This window comes from Petaurus breviceps, unplaced genomic scaffold (assembly GCF_028583685.1).
Source record: "Petaurus breviceps papuanus isolate PSGF00001 unplaced genomic scaffold, PetGlider_PUasm1.0 37, whole genome shotgun sequence".
Lineage (NCBI taxonomy): Eukaryota > Metazoa > Chordata > Mammalia > Diprotodontia > Petauridae > Petaurus > Petaurus breviceps.
In genome coordinates, this window is record NW_027186296.1 from 79073857 (window position 1) to 79092163 (window position 18307).

At 41.1% G+C, this 18307-nt stretch overlaps 1 protein-coding gene across 5 annotated transcripts in view; it reads right to left on the minus strand.

Annotated features, from left to right (window-relative positions):
• The window catches only part of SH3PXD2A (SH3 and PX domains 2A), a 351487-nt gene that overhangs the window by 310997 nt on the left and 22183 nt on the right, over positions 1-18307 (minus strand). The window lies entirely within an intron of this gene.

Here is an 18307-nt window from a genome sequence, read left to right on the forward strand (position 1 = left end):
CCAGTCAATGACTACAGGAGCCCAAGAGAGATGGAGAAAACTCTTACTACATTTCCGATATCAGCTATCAAAGGGTATCTGAATGCTCAAGTGAGGAACCTTAACTTTTAGCAGGCTGGACCAGATGGACCCTCCAAATATCACTCCCAGGGTCAGCTCCAATGGTTCAATAAATTTTTAAAAGGAAAAAAAGGTGTTAGAAGTTAAAAGGCTTTCTAAACTGTCTCAAGTCAAGTTGTCCCTCCCTAATGAGGAAATCTTTGAACTTTCTCCTTCTGCACTCTGAACTCATGAGGGGCCCAGGTACTTACTCCCTTCCCAGGACACTGAACTATTTTTCCCTCCTATTCTATGACCACTGGGAGACCCCCCATCCCTTCAGAGGCCCATTCTACTACGTCATTGACTTTCAGGTCTCCTCAGCGGGGGAAAAAGGCCAAGTGAAATTTAGAAGTGAGCTCTGCATGGCAGCTAGAGGGAAGGCAGCCAAAGGCTTCATCTGGTCACAGCATCCAGCAGCAATTCCCTAGTTAATCATCCTGCTCAAGCTACAGAGGTGAGATATGAAACACATACACTCCTCCTCCTCACGAGCTCTCCCCTCCAAAATCATGTCAGCAAGGTTTCCCCCAGGGGTTCCAACTACAGCCAACTGAGACCAGCCCCCTCACTCTGACATTGAGCCAATTTATCTTGGCCAAAGCATGCACCAGGGGCGTCCTCACCACTCCCTCCATTTCCCTGTCTCCAGCTCACACCCCATCCCACAAAGGGAACAGGCTACAGCTATAGATTTCTATCATCCCAGGCTTCAGTCCAAAGCACAACATATGGGCTCTTCCCTTCCACACCCACACAACCATGACCACTGCCCTTTCTGCAGCTGCAGTGTTACAGAAGGGAGGGCTGGGTTTACAGGCCAATCTCTGAGACACAGGGATAGAGTTTTTAGGGGGAAGTAATCTACTGACTCTTCTTAAGACCTTATAATCATGGTAACTTTAATTTTAATAGGGCATCAGGGTTATAAAAACATGTAACATAAATCACTTATTGAGACAGAGAGACAGTGAAGGTATGTGAATGGAGATTCCCTAGGAAACTACTTAAGAGGAAGTTGCTCACTGGCATCTCCCAACTCTAAGTAAATTGCAGGTCAGATCCAAATATCTTATTTAATGTTTTTTTAGTCCTTCAAAAAAGCTAGTAAGTTAAGGAGTAGATATACTACTATCTATATTATGCACAAGGGGAAATTGAGATTGAGAGGTTAAAAGTAAACTGCCAAAGATCACAAAGCAAGTAAGTGGCAGACAGGACTCAAGAGGTTTTTGAGTCCAAGTCTAGTGTCTACTGTCCCTGACTGCATTCCCTTTACAACAAAAAGACTGAAAGTATGGAGAGAGTGCAGAGTAGCACCATGTTCTGCCTGCAGGCTGAAGAACTAATGCACTGTTCCTTAAAAGTGCAGTCATCAACAGCCTGCTAAAACCTACCCCCCACCCCCAGAATGCATACATTGGTTTCCTTCAAATCTCAGTTAGACTCTTATTATCATCTACCTTCAATGTTATTGCCTTAACTCAGAGATTACCTTCAACCGATCCTTCACACATCTCGTTTGTACATAGTTTTTTACGTGCTGGCTCCCTCTTCAGGATGGAAGCTCCTTGAGGGCAGGGACCATGTTTTGGGGTGAGCAAGACTGAGGAGGTAAGGATGACACTGAGATTGTAAACCTAGGTGACTAGAAGGACGGTGATGCCTTCAGTTGTAATAGGGAAACTCAGAAGAGGAGAGGGGTTGGGGGAGGGAGAGAAGGGGAGAAAGATAAGGAGTTCTGTTTTGGACATGTGAATTTAACATGTCAATGGGAGAATTATTTTGAAATGTCCAGTAGGCAGTTAGTGACAGAGGACTGAAGTTCAGGATGGAGACTAGGGCTGGACATACAGATTAATCAACAGTAGAGATGAAAATCAAACCCTTGGGAACTGACAAGATCAACAATTAAGCGAATATAGAGAGAAGAGATGAAGACCTAGGGCAGAGCCTTGGGGACACTTCCAATCAGTGGGTGTGACGTGGATGAAGATCTACCAAAAGAGACCAAGAAAGAATGGTCAGACAAGTAGGAGGAGAACCAAGAGACAGCAGAAACCTAGAGGGGAAAGGGTATGTCAGAAGAGAAGGAGGAGGTGATCAACAGTGTGAAATGATGCAGAAGTCAAAAAGGATGAACACACTGTTGTCTACCCTTACATGGACTACCTCTGTCCATCCTTACCTTCTCTGCTCCTATGTCCTAGAAGTCATGATAACGGGGCAGCTAGGTGGTGCAGTGAATAAGAGTGCTGGCCCCAGAGTCGGGAGGACCAGGGATCCGTTCCAGCCTCTGATACTTAATACCCACACAAAAAAGAACTGGCCCTGTAACCTTGGGCAAGTTACTTAACCCCAATTGCTTAAAAAAAAAAAAAGTCATGATAACTTTGCTGAATCGACCACAAAGGCTTGCTACCTAATCTCTCAGGGCCATTATCACTGCATGACAATGATTTTAATTATCTTCGATTTCCTCTCAGTCATGTTCTCCACAGTGACCATTACAAATCTCCCCTCTCCTCAAGGCCTCAGACATATAAATTAAGGTGTCATCTGCATAGAAATGACCCCCTCTCTACAGCTGATGAGATCACCAAAAGGGAGGAAATGTAGAAAGAGGAGAGAAAAGGCCCAGGACAGAGATTTATGGGACACACAAGCTTAAGAGACAGGAGGTAGATGAAAATTCAGCAAAAAAGACTGAAAAGGAATAGCCCAACAAGTAGGAAAAGCAGTATTCTACAAGCCAAAGGAGGAGAGAGTGTCCAGGAAAAGGGGGTGGTCAATAGTTCTGAAGGCCAGAGTTCAAGTAGAATGTGGCAATTCTCCTGACAAGAATCATAATTTGCCTACTGGAATCATTGAACTGGATTGTATGGAGCTTCCTCTCTGTCTCCAGATGTCAACTTTCTCTCATTCATGCATTTAACTTCATCTTTAGACAATCCCTCCCTTGAAAGGATACATGATGCAATCTCACAGCCAAACAGGCTGCGGTCCCAAGTAGTGACCCATTCAGTCACGAACAAGCAACAGTGCTAAAATCAGAGCAAAGAAAGGGGAAAAATAATTTAGACAGCAATCCAGCAGCAGAAGAAATATTGGAGTCCCTAGAGGCAGCTGGCACCCAGAATGGTGATGAGGACATAGAGCAAGAAATGAGATGCCACAGCCTTTAGAGAAGTGATCATGGCCAGGAGTGGAGGTAGTCCATAAAATTTGGAACACAAGGTAATTTCTACCACACAGCACAGTGTCCTTCCAACATTACTTCCTTTAAAAAAAAAATGATATCGCTACAAGGGCAGCACAGCAGAACAAAGGGAGGATGGATCAATATTGACAAAGGCAACAACATAGAAATGAATTAGAAGAGGGACCTCAAACCTGCTATTTCAGAAGCTTTAACCCCTTGTGGGTCATGGAGACAACAAGAAACAAATGAAACCCACAAAGCCAAAAATAAAATTCAGAATAGAACGGAAATGAAAATAAATAACGATGAGAACAAAATACAGAAAAACTTCTAACAAAAAAAAAATGCCCCAGAAAGAACAGCATGCCGGTATTATCTCTGGTTCCTTCTCAGTAAGTGAAAACGTATCTTTCGTTGACACCTGATTAAAAACCACCCATGCCCTATCCAATATTCCCTAAGGAATACTACTTTTTTCTTTTTTTATTTATTTTTAGTTTACAACACTCAGTTCCACAAGCTTTTGAGTTCCAAATTTCTCTTTCCCCCCGCCCCCCTTCCCAAGACTGCATGCAATCTGATATAGGCTCTATATATACATTCACATTAAACATATTTTCACATTAGTGATGTTGCAAAGAAGAATTCTACCCAATGGTATAAACCATGAGAAAGAAGAAACAAAACAAAACAAAAAAGAGAGAAAGCAAATGTATGCTTCTATCTGCATTCGGATTCCTTAATTCTTTCTCTGGATGTGGATAGCATTTTCCATCATGAGCTTTTCAGAGTTGTCTTAGAGCCTTGCATTGTTGAGAAGAGCCAAGTCTATCAAAGTCAGTCATCGTACAATGTGGCTGTAACAGTGTACAATGTTCTCCTAGTTCTGCTCCCGTCACTCAGCATCAGTTCATATAAGTCTTCCCAGGTTTTTCTGAAGTCTACCTGCTCATCATTTCTCATAGCACAGTAGTATCCTATTACATTCATATACCACAACTTGTTCAGTCATTCCCCAACTGATGGGCGTCCCCTCAATTTCCAGTTCTTAGCCACCACAAAAAGAGCTGCTGTAAATATTTTTGTACATATGGGTCCTTTTCCCATTTGTATGATCTCTTTGGGATACAGCCCTGGAAGTGGTATTGAGGAATACTACTTTTCAAAGCAAGTGCTGATATCTATGTAATAAGACATGGTTACTGACCACAAGCTCTGAATTGCCCCTCTAGCAATGGGGATGAATTCTAATGGCTCATCCATTGTGCCTCCAATGGAAACATTCAGGAGATAGATGGCCGGGGTTAGGAATGCCATCTGTGGCCAAGGACAAGCTAATTGACAAACTAACTGCTTCACAGGGGCAGTAAACATATGACATTAGCCTCAGTAGCATCATTCCCTCACCCACTTAGCTAACAGGGCCAGATGGATGATGACAACCCCCAATTTCCCTGAACTCTAGGGAGTTTGCTTCATCACCCAATATGCCCTGTGGAAGGAGTGAGTGGGTGGTGAATTTCCCATGTACTGAAAAGTTAGGATAATAGCCACAGAAGAGACACCTCGGAAGAGACAATGGAAAGACATTCCCCATAGGTTCTGCTAAGACGGCTCAAAGAAAATCGGAAGAGACAATGGAAAGACATTCCCCATAGGTTCTGCTAAGACGGCTCAAAGAAAATCAGAATTTGTGCCAGTGACTCTCCTGGACTCTGCTAAAGTTACTTAAAAAAAAAAGGGCATTTCCACACAAAGCACACATGTGTGCCATTCTCCAGCTTACCTGCTCCCCCTGCCAGGTGGCTACCATTTCCCTACTCAGTAGAGGAAGCACATGGATTTGCAGGACTATTTCAAAAGCATGAAACCTCACTGCTGGCAAGTTTTCCAGGCAACCACTCACCCGTTCACTCACTGCTGCCTCTAGCTCAAAGACAGAAGGAAGCAAATGGGACCAGAACAGAAAGAGAACGAGTCTTGGAGTGAGAAGACCTATTTCCAACAATTCTTGATTGAGATATAGACAACCCCCTCAGATTCCTTATCTGTAAAATGGAGAGAACACTGGCACCAACTACCTCAAACAATTATGGTGAAGAAAAAGCTTTGTAAACCTTAAAGCACAGAATAAAATTTGAGCTATTATTATTATATTCTAAATTATAAAGTGCTGTATAAATGTAAGGGGTTATCCTTGTCAAGGCTGAGGATATATTACTTGGAGGAGTTCGGAGCCTAATGAAAAAGAGCATTTTTCAATTTGCAGCAGGAAGGGAGAAGCAGAAAGACATAAATGGGAAGAAGGGATAAACACATTTTCTTCCAAATCAGGATGTCTCCTGGGTAGAGACAAGGGAGATGCTAATTTGTCATTCTGACTGTCCACACCCTTTAGAGATGACTAAATCTAATGAATCTAATGAATTGACTAATTATATCCACCTTAGCCCAAAAAATCTGGGCTCTGTGGACAAATTTTGCAACTCATTAACTGTGATGACAAAGTAGAAATATTTGTAATGGTGTTATAGTGATGTAGATAGGAACTAGTCTACTCATCTCCACCTCCTCCCCAACCCCCAAAACAGACAGTAGTTCCCTCTCTGCCCTTCCAAAACCCTACCCATTTTTAAATTCCAATCTCACCTCCTGCTCTCTAAAACTTTCTTTGACCACATGGGCTACAGTCATTTCTCCCTCCTCTGAACTCCTACCAATATTTACTGTCTATATCCCTCAGTGGACATCAACACAAAGCTGTGGTATTTTCTCTTTTCAAGTGAGCATGCCTTGTCTTCCCAGTTAGACAGTGCTCTCCTTAAGACATCTGATACTGCTTTGTATCCTCCCACAGGTCTATATAACAAGCCTAAGCACAATAAAGGTAATCCATGAATACCAGCTGAATGAATGAATGAGTGAATGAATGAAGTCTCAAGACCTGGGGCTTTGTTACATAAACATAAAACATTCAGCATTCCTGTATGGCCGAAAAGATAAGTCCAGTCTCAATGGTTTTGTGAAGGTAGAAAAGGAGACAGAAACAGAGACAGAAAGAAAGATTATATTACAGGTAGGGAAGAAAGGTTAAGGTTCCAATGTGAGGGAGTTGTGGTATTATGGTAGTAAAAGAACACTTGGTATCAATATCAGTGTTCCTGGAGCTCTGAATCAAGAGTCAGAGGACCTCCATTTGAATCTTGACTTTTCTACATGCAACCTATGTTTGGGCAAGTCTCTTGACTTCTCTGAGACTCAGTTTCCTAATCTGTAAAATGAAGAGGTTAGACTAGTAGACTTTTATGGTCCCTTCTAGCCCTAAGACTATGATCTATGTGTGTTTGGATCTAGCTAAGCCAAGGATCAAGAGTCCATTCTCCATATGTCAGAATCTTGCAAGAGGACACGCATGTCCAGCACCAGGAGACAACTCCAGATCTTAGAAGGAGCCTTTCCTAGGCAATATCTTCATACTGTACCTCCATTCAGAGGCAGGTTTTATTAGTACCCCATTATGTCTCCTCAAGGGAGCTTCCCCAAAACTCATAAAAGATTCCACCCAGCACAGCTAAAAGCTGACAACTTTGAACAACTGCCTTCTAAAATAACCCAGATTTTTAATAAAAGGCAGGATGGTTCCTGGATTTACCTTCCAACAAATCAAACTGCCCAGCCCCTTCAGCATGCTATTCAACACCCCTGACCAGAGGGCTAGGAAGTGAAATGGGAAGGAAGCTGGGGAGAAAAGCTTATCATTCAGATTACACTGGGAGTGCAGATACAGCCCAAGACCCCAAAGGAAGAACCTTTGCTAGGGTCATCAGTCCAGTTTTCAACTCAGTCCATCTTCATTCCAGACTCTAGATGAGGCAGCCGCTTCCTGTGAATCTGCCTGTCTATCCTCCAGGAACAAAGAACGTCACTGTTCAGCACTTCCTCTTCTTCACCCCAGTTCAGTACAGGCAGATGGAACTCTTGTTTGAATGATGAGACATGGTTTATATTTTAATTTGTTTCCCAGGTGAAAAGAGAGAGAGATTGCCACTTTTCTAAGCCAGCATGCCAAAAGGGGGGCAAAGGGGAGATTCACTTCTCCCCATCTATCTTAAACTCCTCCATTCTTAATAGCTTTGCTGTCTCCACCATATCCTTTTGCTGTGGTAGGAAGTTTTGTTCTACGAAGACTTCTTATTTTCTTAATGGACTGGGAATATCTGACCATTTCCATAACGTTTAGCTATCTTGATACAATGCATAGCCGGGTTGTTTATGTTGTGTTTCCAAGTGAATGTTTATTTAAAGGAGGGCTGTAGTATACCACACACTAACTATCAAAAGACAAATACTATAATCATGGGGGTGGACAGGAGAGTCATCTAAAGTACAGCACTCTCACTCCCACTTGGGGAGGGGACAGAAAGAGAAGAGATGGAAAACATCCAACTTTCCCTTAAAGAACACTATTTATTTTATATCTTTTAAGTTTAAGAGGCTCTCTGAGTCCCTTACTTAGCTATGGTGGTGAAAAAAAGCAATATGTTAAACAAAGCATAAGCACTAGGTCAGTGACTTCATTGCTATAGAAAACTTCCAGATGAGGGATATCCTTCTACCAATGCAGATCAAAATCTTCTTTGCATCTTATGGTCATAGAGAGCTGCCCAGAGCATAGAGAAGTTAAAGGACTGGCCCAGGGTCACACAGCCCACTCAGGTGGGCCTTGAACCCAAGTGTTCATTGTGATCCCATGAGATAATCATTATAAAGTGCTTAGCACAGTACCTGGTATAACATAAATGTTAACTATTATTATTACTGTTGGTCCTGGCTCTGGGGCCAGCTCTCTATCCAATATGGCCCACTGCCTCTCATAGAAAAAGATGGTCATTTATTCCTGAAGGTCAGTAGAGAAAGCCACATCTGATAGCAAAGGGGATGGGTTTTCTTTTTTAAAAAATTATTTTCTGAGTTCTGTTTAGTCTTTGATGATGATGATATATTGACATGGTGCATTAATATCAATCAATCAACATTTAAGGAGCTAGTGAAAGGCACTGAATTTGGAACCAGAGGTTCTTGGTCTGAATCCTGGCTCTGTTCAAACCCTGTGTGAAGAGACAAGTCACCTAACTGATCAGGGCTTCAGGCTTCCTCATCTATAAGTAAGGGGCTTTGACTAAATGACCCCTAAAGTTTCTTCCTGCCCTACAATCCTACAATCTTATTGGGTGATGATGATCCAGTGCTAAATTGTGGGGGAGAGAGGGAAGTCTAAGATATGACCCTTTAGAGTACTCTGAGAGATCACAGTCCAATATAAATAAGAAAAGTTAAACAGCAATATAATAGAGAGGGGGGAAAGAAATTAGAATACACGAGAAGTCACATGATTAATCAACCAATAAATATGTCTGCACTCCCTATACTTAACGACCCCCTTTGTAAACATGTTTAACTATTCCCATTTGAACACAAGGCTACAGGTAAAGTCCCAGGCAAGGCTGAACCCTAAATGTGGTTTCTAAGATGAGAACAAGATGAGCTGAAGAGGGAGTCCCATAAAGGGGCTGTATTCCAATGAACTAATTCATCTTAGGTGTGGTTTCTGAGACTGTGGCTCAGAATACCAAGTGAGGCTGGGGGTTGCTGAGCTAACCCAGGAAGGCAAGATAAGGACACATTACTTCTGTAGGAGCCCAAACAGACAAAGGAGGTTTAGTTTGTAAAAGTTGGCTGCTTTGGTGAGGTAACAGAAAAAGGTTTTAGGTTACCGGTTGCCTTAGTGAGAAACTAATGGGCATGGAAAAAAGAACCTTTATCATATCTGAGAGGAACACTAAAGGGAGTGATAAGAACAGAAACATTTACCCTAAAATCTCAACCTAGGTTGGAGTTATAAATTTAAAAAGATCTTTGAGTCACTCACCTAGGTAAAAAAATAAAAATAAAAACAATATACTAGAGAAATATGAATATTTTCTGAGGGTCAGAAAGTTGGCTCCATCCACCCAGTGGGAACTTGGTAAGCCTTCTCTTTGAGGTGAGGTGGAAAAAGTGACATGCTATTTCTTGTGGGAAGTTCAATTCTGTTTAGCAGGCATTTCTGAACCCCTAGTATACGCCAGGCACAGTGAGGCACATACAGAGATGAGAGCTTACAGTGTAGCTGGAGACACAAAAGACCTATACAAATAACTATGACAACCATTCACATGTTTCTACTGTACTTTAGGTTTCCAAAATGCACTTTAATCCTAACAAACCTTCAAAGTCTATATATAGCACAAGAATCATGCTTACCCTTCCTCCTACAAAAGGCCTTTCCTAACTCTCCTTCCAGTTGTTAAATATTCTTTGTACTTACTTCTCTGCATACATGTTTTATCCTCTCCCAAAAAATTTAATTCCTTAAGGGTAGGACTTTTTTATTTTTGCCTTCCACTAGTATTTTTGTATCCTTTACTACTTCCAGCAGTGTGGAGTGATAATAATAATAGTTGGTATTTATATAGCACTTTAAGGTTTACAAAGTGCTTTACAAATCATTTTCTCATTCTCAAAACAATACCCAGAGGGAAATGCTATTAATACCCCCATTTTGCAGATGAGAAAACTGAGGCTGACCAAAGACAGTGACTTGCCCAGGGTCACACAGCTAGGTCCTGAACTTCCTTTCTCCAAGGCCAGCTGTCTATCCATTGTGCTATCTATCTGTCTATTGGATAGAGCACTGGAATTACATCCCAGAAGACCTGAATTCAGGACCTACCTCTGACACATACTGGCTGTGTGACTCTGGGCAAGTCATTCAACTCAGTGCTTTAGGCAGTTCTCTAAGAATATAAGTTGCAGAGATGACTATAAGTTGCATTGATACAGGCAGTTTCCTCACCTAAAAGTTTCCTAAAGCAGTGAAATCACAGGTCCATGCCCCATCTCTATTCCCAGGCACTTAATGTTTGTTAAGTTGAATACCCCCCCCCTTTATGAATTAGTAAACTGAGGCTCTGAGAAAGCACACAAAACTGGAATGTGGTGAAAGTTCAGATCCAGGTCTCTCCTGCAGGACCCCAAGTCTAGGGTTCTTTCTACTTCCCCATTCCACCTCCAAAGAAACATAGAGCAGAATGTGGCAAGCGTCCTAAGAGAAAGCAATACAGTGCTTTGGGGAGGGAAAGCTCACTTCTAGATGCACTGATGGGGCAGGTTTCATGAAGGAGGCAGTATTTAAACTGGACTAGCAGCTCCAATGGCTCAGAGGATAGAGTGCTAAAAGCCTGGAGTCAGGAAGACCTAAATTCAAAACCGGCCTCAGCCACTTACTAGCTGTGTGACCCTGGGCAAGTCACTTAACCTCTGTTGGCCTTAATCTACTTTACAGAAGGAAATGGCAAACCACGCCAGTATCTTTGCCAAGAAAACCCCATGGACAGTATGGACCAGAGGGTCATGAAGAGTCAGACACGACTGAACAACAACCAGCTCTGATAAGTAAGACTTGAATAGGTGGCAATGATTCAGAGGGCATCTGAGGCCAAGATTCAGAAATGGTAAGAGCAGAACCCTGCCCAGATGTTCCCCTTGTAAGAAAAAAAATTAGCTATTTGCTGCTGTATTCCTCCTACTATAAAGTTACCAGAAACATTAAACAAATAAAATGTTGGCTCAAACTGCCTTGGCCCCAGCTGATCCTTATCTAACTAGAAATATAGTAATTTGGGAATTCCCACAATGTGATTCTGGTCTCTAATCAAAAGCACCAAGAGGTCTTGGTTTATCTTGTTTCTTTAACTCATATACATGTTTAAATGTATGGGAGAATTTAGCATGGGTACAAAAAAAAACCGATTCACGCTTAGATCAAAGTCCCTGATTTTGTGCTTTCTAACAGGGAATCATGGGGGGCGGGAAAGTGTTTGGTAATTCGGTTAAGGAAGAACTCAAACTATGACTCCAAACACTCCCGCATCTTTTGAAATATACATGAAAGTCCCAAATAACTTCATCCCTGGGGGAAGAGAGGGACCCTACCCCACAGAATTCTCCCGTTAGCGGAGAGTGGACCAGAAAATCCCTTTAGCTTCATCTCTTTCTCTTGTGAAAAACATTCTAAGACATCTGAGATTCTTTCTTCTACCTCAATAAATACAGTTGGGGGGGGGGAACCTCACCCATTTTGGGGAATGAGTCTGACAGCTTCAGGAGCTTATAGGGGCTCCCACTATACATTGGATTTCTGTCCAGGACTTTAGCATCGAAGGTGAAGGGAGAATGGTTTAATGTAACTTGACTTCAAGCTAGTCCCACTCTCCTCTACTACCTCCAGTTTTGGGGAATAAATAAATCCCTGAAATTTTCCTGTTAGTAAGCTCTCTTTCTTTAAACTAGAAAGTAAGTGGGGGAGACAGAGAGAAACGTGGTTAATCCAGAGTTCTAGTTATTTTGGGAGCAGGGTTCATGGAAGTTTTGCTGTACTTTAAAAATGAAATTTCTCTCAGTCTGCTGTCATCCATGGGGGGTTGGTTACTCTGGACTGGCTCTACAGATTCACAAAGTGATGTGGCACAATGGAGAGAGTAGAGTTGGCTTTGAAGTGGAGTTGGGGGTGGGGGGCTTGGACAGACTCCTGCCTCTTCTCCTTACTCCCTGGTTTATCTTAACTCTTTATGCCACTTAACATTCACGGGCATCAGGTTTCCTCAACTATGAAATCCATTGGCTACACCAGATAATATCAAAGGTCACCTCTAAATCAATGACCTTCCTCTACCCCAGGCTCAAGGATCAGTTTTGAATACAACTGCCCATGGAACTATGGGACAACTTATATCTAAAAGGAAAAGTTCTTAATATTTTTTTGTCATACATGCCTTTCACAGTTCAATGAAGCCTATGGAACCTTCTCAGAGTAATATTTTAAATAACTGAAGGTAAAACAAATAAGTAAATAATTGAAGGTAATGCTAGATTTCAGTTAGAGGTTAGTGAAAATAAAGATCTATAGATGTAGATATATATATTTTTCCTATACAAGTCACAGACCCCCTGAAATCTATGGAAATTTGGGGGGACCTCCAAAGGTTAAAAATGCCTGATCTAAAAGTAAGCCAGTGCAATATATGGGGAGACTCATGGGAAGAGATCTTAGGTCTTCATGTAAGCCAATTCATTTACAGATAAGGAAACTTAAGGACCAGAGTTCAAATTAACTGGCCAAAGAAGCCAAGGTCCCACAGAAGTAAGTGAAAGAACCAGAAATTGAGTTAAGATCCTCTGATTCCAATGTCCCCCACCCCCACCCCAGCTCTTTCCACTGGAACATGAGATTTTAAGTTCATCTAGTTTTTTAAAATACTTTGAGCACCAGAGAGAAACTGTCCTCAGGCCCCCAGGCTGCAGAGGCCTTCAAGATCAAATCTGACCCAATCCCCACCAATCCTTCTGTCTTTCTTCACTAGCTAATGTCTGAAATTCTAACACTACAGTTTCAGCCCTGGAACTGGAGCTTTTGGTCAGCATTAAAATGCAGATCTACCAACAACTGGTCATAAATATCAGTCACTTACATTTTAGCATAAAAGAAAGTTCTGAAGACTAATTTTGATGACGGAGGGAGGGGGACATAGGGCACTTGGCCCCACTGGCAACTGAGAAAGAAAAAAAGATAAGGTAAGTTTTTTTCTTAAGGTGGTATTTTTGTCTAGGGATGGTTTCATTTGGGGTCCACTCCCAAGCCACTGGTGACTTCTTCATCAGCTACTTCCTAGGAAAGCAGTCCCAAGACTTCTCAAGACCTTGGGTCTTAAAGACAATACCTGGCCAGGATCCCAACAACTTTCACTTGTGGGGGTGAGGATGGGGTGGAGTGGAGAGGAGCCAGTTTCAATATTTAAAAACAAGTCAAGATGTTCATAGTTTGTTTTGCTGGAAAGAATTCACTCAGCAACAGGTAAGTAAAGGCCACTTCTATTTCCTTCCCTTCTCCCCTAAACTAGCTACAGGAAGAAATAGGAATAAATGGCACCAGGGTTCCATATTTTCCTGGAGGGATTTAGACAAACTGCACAGCCAGACCCTGGGAGCCTGGCAGGAAGGAAATTCACCCTGCCTGCAGGAGTGAGAGGGAAAATGCTTCAACTGTGAAGAAGTAAGTTTACCTAATGGAGGATTCTGAGAAAGTTAGAGGCAGAAACATCACCCTCTTCTCATTCCTAGTAATTCACCATTAAGTCTCCTCTCACAGCACAAGTTATGGAGTCTATAACTCAAACTGGGTCTCAGTTTCTTCATCTGTAAAATGGACTAGATGGCCTCTGAGGTCCCTTACAGCTGATTCTATGATACCTGCTTTGCCAAAAGTAATAATCAGTACAATAGCTGACCCACCTTAAACAGAGGAGTACTGATTCAGAGAAAATCTCCAAAACTCACTTCTGCCACCCACTACTTTTGTGATCATGGAATTCGAGCCCATTAGCATGTGAGTGCCTTGAGAGCAGGGCTTGTCTTACTTTTTCTATTTGTATTCCCAACATTTTACATATAGTAAGTGCTTAATAAATGCTTTTAAAAATTCATTCATTCATGGGAATGTCACTTAACATTTCTAAGTCCCTGATTCCTCATTTATAAAATGTAACTTACAGACTAAATGACCACTAACGTTCTGTTCATCTCTAAATCATATAAGCAATCCACATCCAGAGAAAGAGCAATGAATCTAAATTTAGATCAAAGCATACTATTTTCTCTCCTTTTTTTTCCTCACGTTTTTTCCCTTTTGTTCTGATTCTTCTTTCATAAGATAACTAATGTGGAAATATGTTTAATATGATTATATACAAGTACAGCCTATATCAGACTACATTCCATCTTAGGGAAGGCAGGGGGAGGGAGGGAGAAAAATATCGGAACTCAAAATCTTATAAAAGTGAATGTTGAAAACTATCTTTACACGTAATTGAAAAATTAAAACTTAAAAAATATAAAATACTATTAGGTGGGAAAAAATTAATCATATGAGCAAGAGGCAACAGACTCAGGGTACAGATGAAGGTATATTTTTGGTCATGCATAATGCAGCAATTTGTTTTGCTTGACTCTGTGTGTGTGTGTGTGTGTGTATGTGTGTGTGTATTCGTTATAAGGATTTTCTTTTTTTAATCAGTGGGAGGTGTAGGGGAGGTTGGAGAGAGAGAAAATATTAGACTTTTGTGCATAAAAAATAAATTTAATTAAAAAATAAAATGTGTGACAAAGAAAATGAAAAAAGGAATTCTATGACTCTTTCTGGAGCAAACAGTAGTGATGTGAGTATACAAGAAAGGAGGAGATGGCCTTAAAGGTGTTGGGAACCAGGAGAAACTATACTTTTTTTCTTCCCCTCGATATCCAAAAGCCAGGTTCTGTGTTTTCTAATGAAATTCTCAGACTTTTTGAAGGTACCTCTTCCTAAGGGTAAAAATCACATTAGGGCAGAGGTGGCAAACATGGGGTCCACCTCACTCCCTGAATAAGATTAAAATGTAATAAGGAAATATGCAACAAAATAAGCATGCAATAGAACACAGATAATGTGTGGTTTCCTTATGCATGTCTTGGTGGCCCCCATTTCTATTTGAGGTTGACATCACTGCTCTAGAGAACACATAAAAGGCTCGGTGGGCAGGATTACTTCTGAAATCTGAACCACTGGGACTTTCTCATGGATCGTTCATGTCTACTGAACTCCCCCTAGAAACTCATCACCCTTTATAAACCTATACTGTAGAACCTAGTCACTCATCACCCTTTATAAACCTATACTGTAGAACCTAGTCCCAGTTCATTCTTTTAAGGATTGAAAGGAGAGGGGCGGCCAGGTAGCACAGCGAGTATGAGCACCAGCTCCAGTGTCGTGCTGACCTGGAGATCAAATCCCAGGCTCAGACACTTAGCACCCACCCAGAAACACCTGGACGTGTAACCTTGAGCAAGTTACTTAACCCCAATTGCTTAGGGGCGGCCAGGTGGCTCAGCAAGTAAGAGTACCGGCTCCAGTGTCAGGATGACCTGGATCGAATCCCAGGCTCAGATACTCAGTACCACACCCAGAAATAACTGGCCATGTAACCTTGAGCAAGTTACTTAACCCCGATTGCTTTAAAAAAAAAAAAAAAAGGATTGAAAGAGGATTTCACTTCCTTTATTCCTTCCTTAATGAAAATGAGGCAACTGACACAACACTAACCTTTCAAGACATACCTGGTATGAAACATCCCTTCTCCCTCTCCTCTCCAAAGGAGAGTGTGCTAAGCAAACAAACATCAATCAGAATTACTCCCAAAGTGATTAAAACAAGAAGATAAGCTTTATGAGCCAAACTAAAATTATCCTTAGTCTGCTTCCTTCCAATCTTCTCTCTCTAATTATATGGGTTGCCTCCAGCTTACCTTACTGCAGACTTTGATATAACTTTCCCTATTATAAAAAGAGAGAAAGAGATAATCATATGTCTAGGATGGACAGGGTACAATAACACATAGGTTTCCCAAAGTGGGCAACACCACCCCATAGGGGGCACTGGAACAATCTGGGGGGAGGGGGCGGGTAATGGTAATAGCCTTGGGTGCAATTGGAGGGGTATTGAATAAAAATAAGGGGGCAGTGGAAGCATAAGGAAAGAAAAGAAGATAAGAAAATTTTGAAAAACCATTTATATATGTTTTTATCTGTTGTGTGACAGAGTTAAAGTCATAGTGATTGCATTACTTTCCAAATAAACACACAAAATGCCAGTTATAATCCATCAATGGTCAAGTTTGCAGACAGGTCTTAACAAGCAAGTATTGGCAGGCAGCAAATTGCACATTGTCAGAAAGTCCAGCATCTGGTCAGCAGGAATATGTGCATGTAATGATTTGTTTACACTGTGTCATCAAAATTTCAATGCAGGAAAAACCCCACAAATTTACAATAAATTATTAAATTTATGATCTGTCTTTTTTTTTGGAAACGATGCAAATTTAAAAAAAAGTTAAAGAAAGTAGAGTTGGGGGGGCGGTGCTGAGTAATTTTTTTTAATAGGGAGTGGTTGGCCAAATAAATTTGGGAACCTCTGACTTAGGGGCAAGAAAAAACAATGTTCCCTTCTTTTCCACACACCTATGGGAAGGCTATCTTCTGAGCTGCTCACTTTCTGGGAAGTTACTGCTTCCCCCCTTCCTAGAAACAGGCACTTGTCCAAACTATCACATACAGGACTCTGGTAATATCATCAAGTTTCATCTCCCTCCTCTTTCCTCTTGTCCCCTTCTTTAGAGGGAGTGTTGTGGTCTCAGAGGACACTTCTGGAAGCATCACCACAATTATAGTAACTATTATCATTATTACTATTATTATTAATAATAATAATAAGCAGAGTTAGTACCCTGGAAGCAGCTTGGGGCAGTGGATTCAGCTGCTGGTAGTCCTTTTTCCAGGCTTCTTTATCATGAGATTCACTTTTATTTTCTCTAAGCTCCTCATTTGCCTAGAGGCAACTAGGTGGCATGGTGAATAGAATCCTGAACTTGGAGTCACAAAGATCTGATTCTGAATCCTGCCCTGGACACTCAATAGCTCTGTGATACTTGGAAAGCCACTGAACCTCTTTTAGTCTCAGTTGCTTCATCTGTGAAATGGGGAGAATAGCAGCACTTTCCTTACATGGTTGTTGTGAAGCCCAAACAAGATAACAAGTAGAAAGCACTTTACAAATCTTAACTATACAAATCAGAGGTTCTTTACTTTTCTTGTGCTATAAACCCCTCAGGAAATCTAGTGAAGCCTATGGGGTCCCTTCTCAGAATATGAACAAAATGAAACTAACTATATTGACATAAAGATGTCATTCCCCACTCCCATCCAAGTTCATGGCCCCCTGAAGTCAATTAGGTTAAGATTCCCTGATATAAATTGTAGCTATCATTGTTATTGTTATTTATCTGATATATCTTCTATAGGTAAGCAAGAGTTCATTGTAATAATGAGAACATAACCCCAGTAGTTACTAGGTGATTTTTCATTCTCACTCTTAAATTCTGTGATTCTGGACTAGCCCTAGGTCAGGACTGACTTTCTCTACCTGAAATGTGATATGAGTGTCTACCATCTAAATGTCAGAAGGATGAGTTTAAGCTTCAGATATTATCATCCAAGTTTCTGAAATAGCACCATCCGATCAGATATCTGTCTTGAAAGGATTTCTAGTATTGTTAGAAGCAATGTGGTGGCACGATAATCCAGCACTATGTAATTTGGCCCCAATTTGTAGATGGGTAAAATGAGCCACAAATAGATCAGGCAACTTGTCCACATAAGGGGGCCTACAAACAGCTGCTTACAGTTTCAAAATCTTAAAATCTCTATTCTTTTCAAAGTCTAACTCACCCTTTCCCAGACTGTCTAGATGGAGAAGATATTAGATTTCTATTTATCTGTTTCCTTGTTTATTTTTTTCTAAGATGACTCAAAAAAAGGCCTGATTCCCATGTTTACAAAGCTTAGCTTCCGTTCAGTGTTTCTGTATCAACACAAAGGCACTCCCCGTGAGAGTTTAGAAAACTCTAATTTCTCAATCTAGTCTTACTCAGGAGGTGGTATTCCACACTCTGATCTTCCCCTAACATTACCTTCTCCTAAGAAAGATAATGCTCAACTAGCCTGCCCTGACACAGCAGACCTAGGCTCTAATAATGCCTCTACTAGCTCTGTGTGACCTGGGGCAAGTCACTTCAACTTTTTGGGCTCAGTTTCCTTATCTGCAAAATGAGGAGGAAACAAAAAGAAGTTCAGAAGGGAAGACAAAGAAACAGGGCACCTTAACTACCTTGTTAAATTTAATATACATTTCTCTCCTCTTCCCAAACCAATTGTATATAACTGAAGTTGATGATTTTATATACAATTTTTTTCTTTGTATATTCAAATGTTTGAGTTGTCTATAAGTTAATTTTTTTTAACCCACAATTTTTTTAAAAAGAA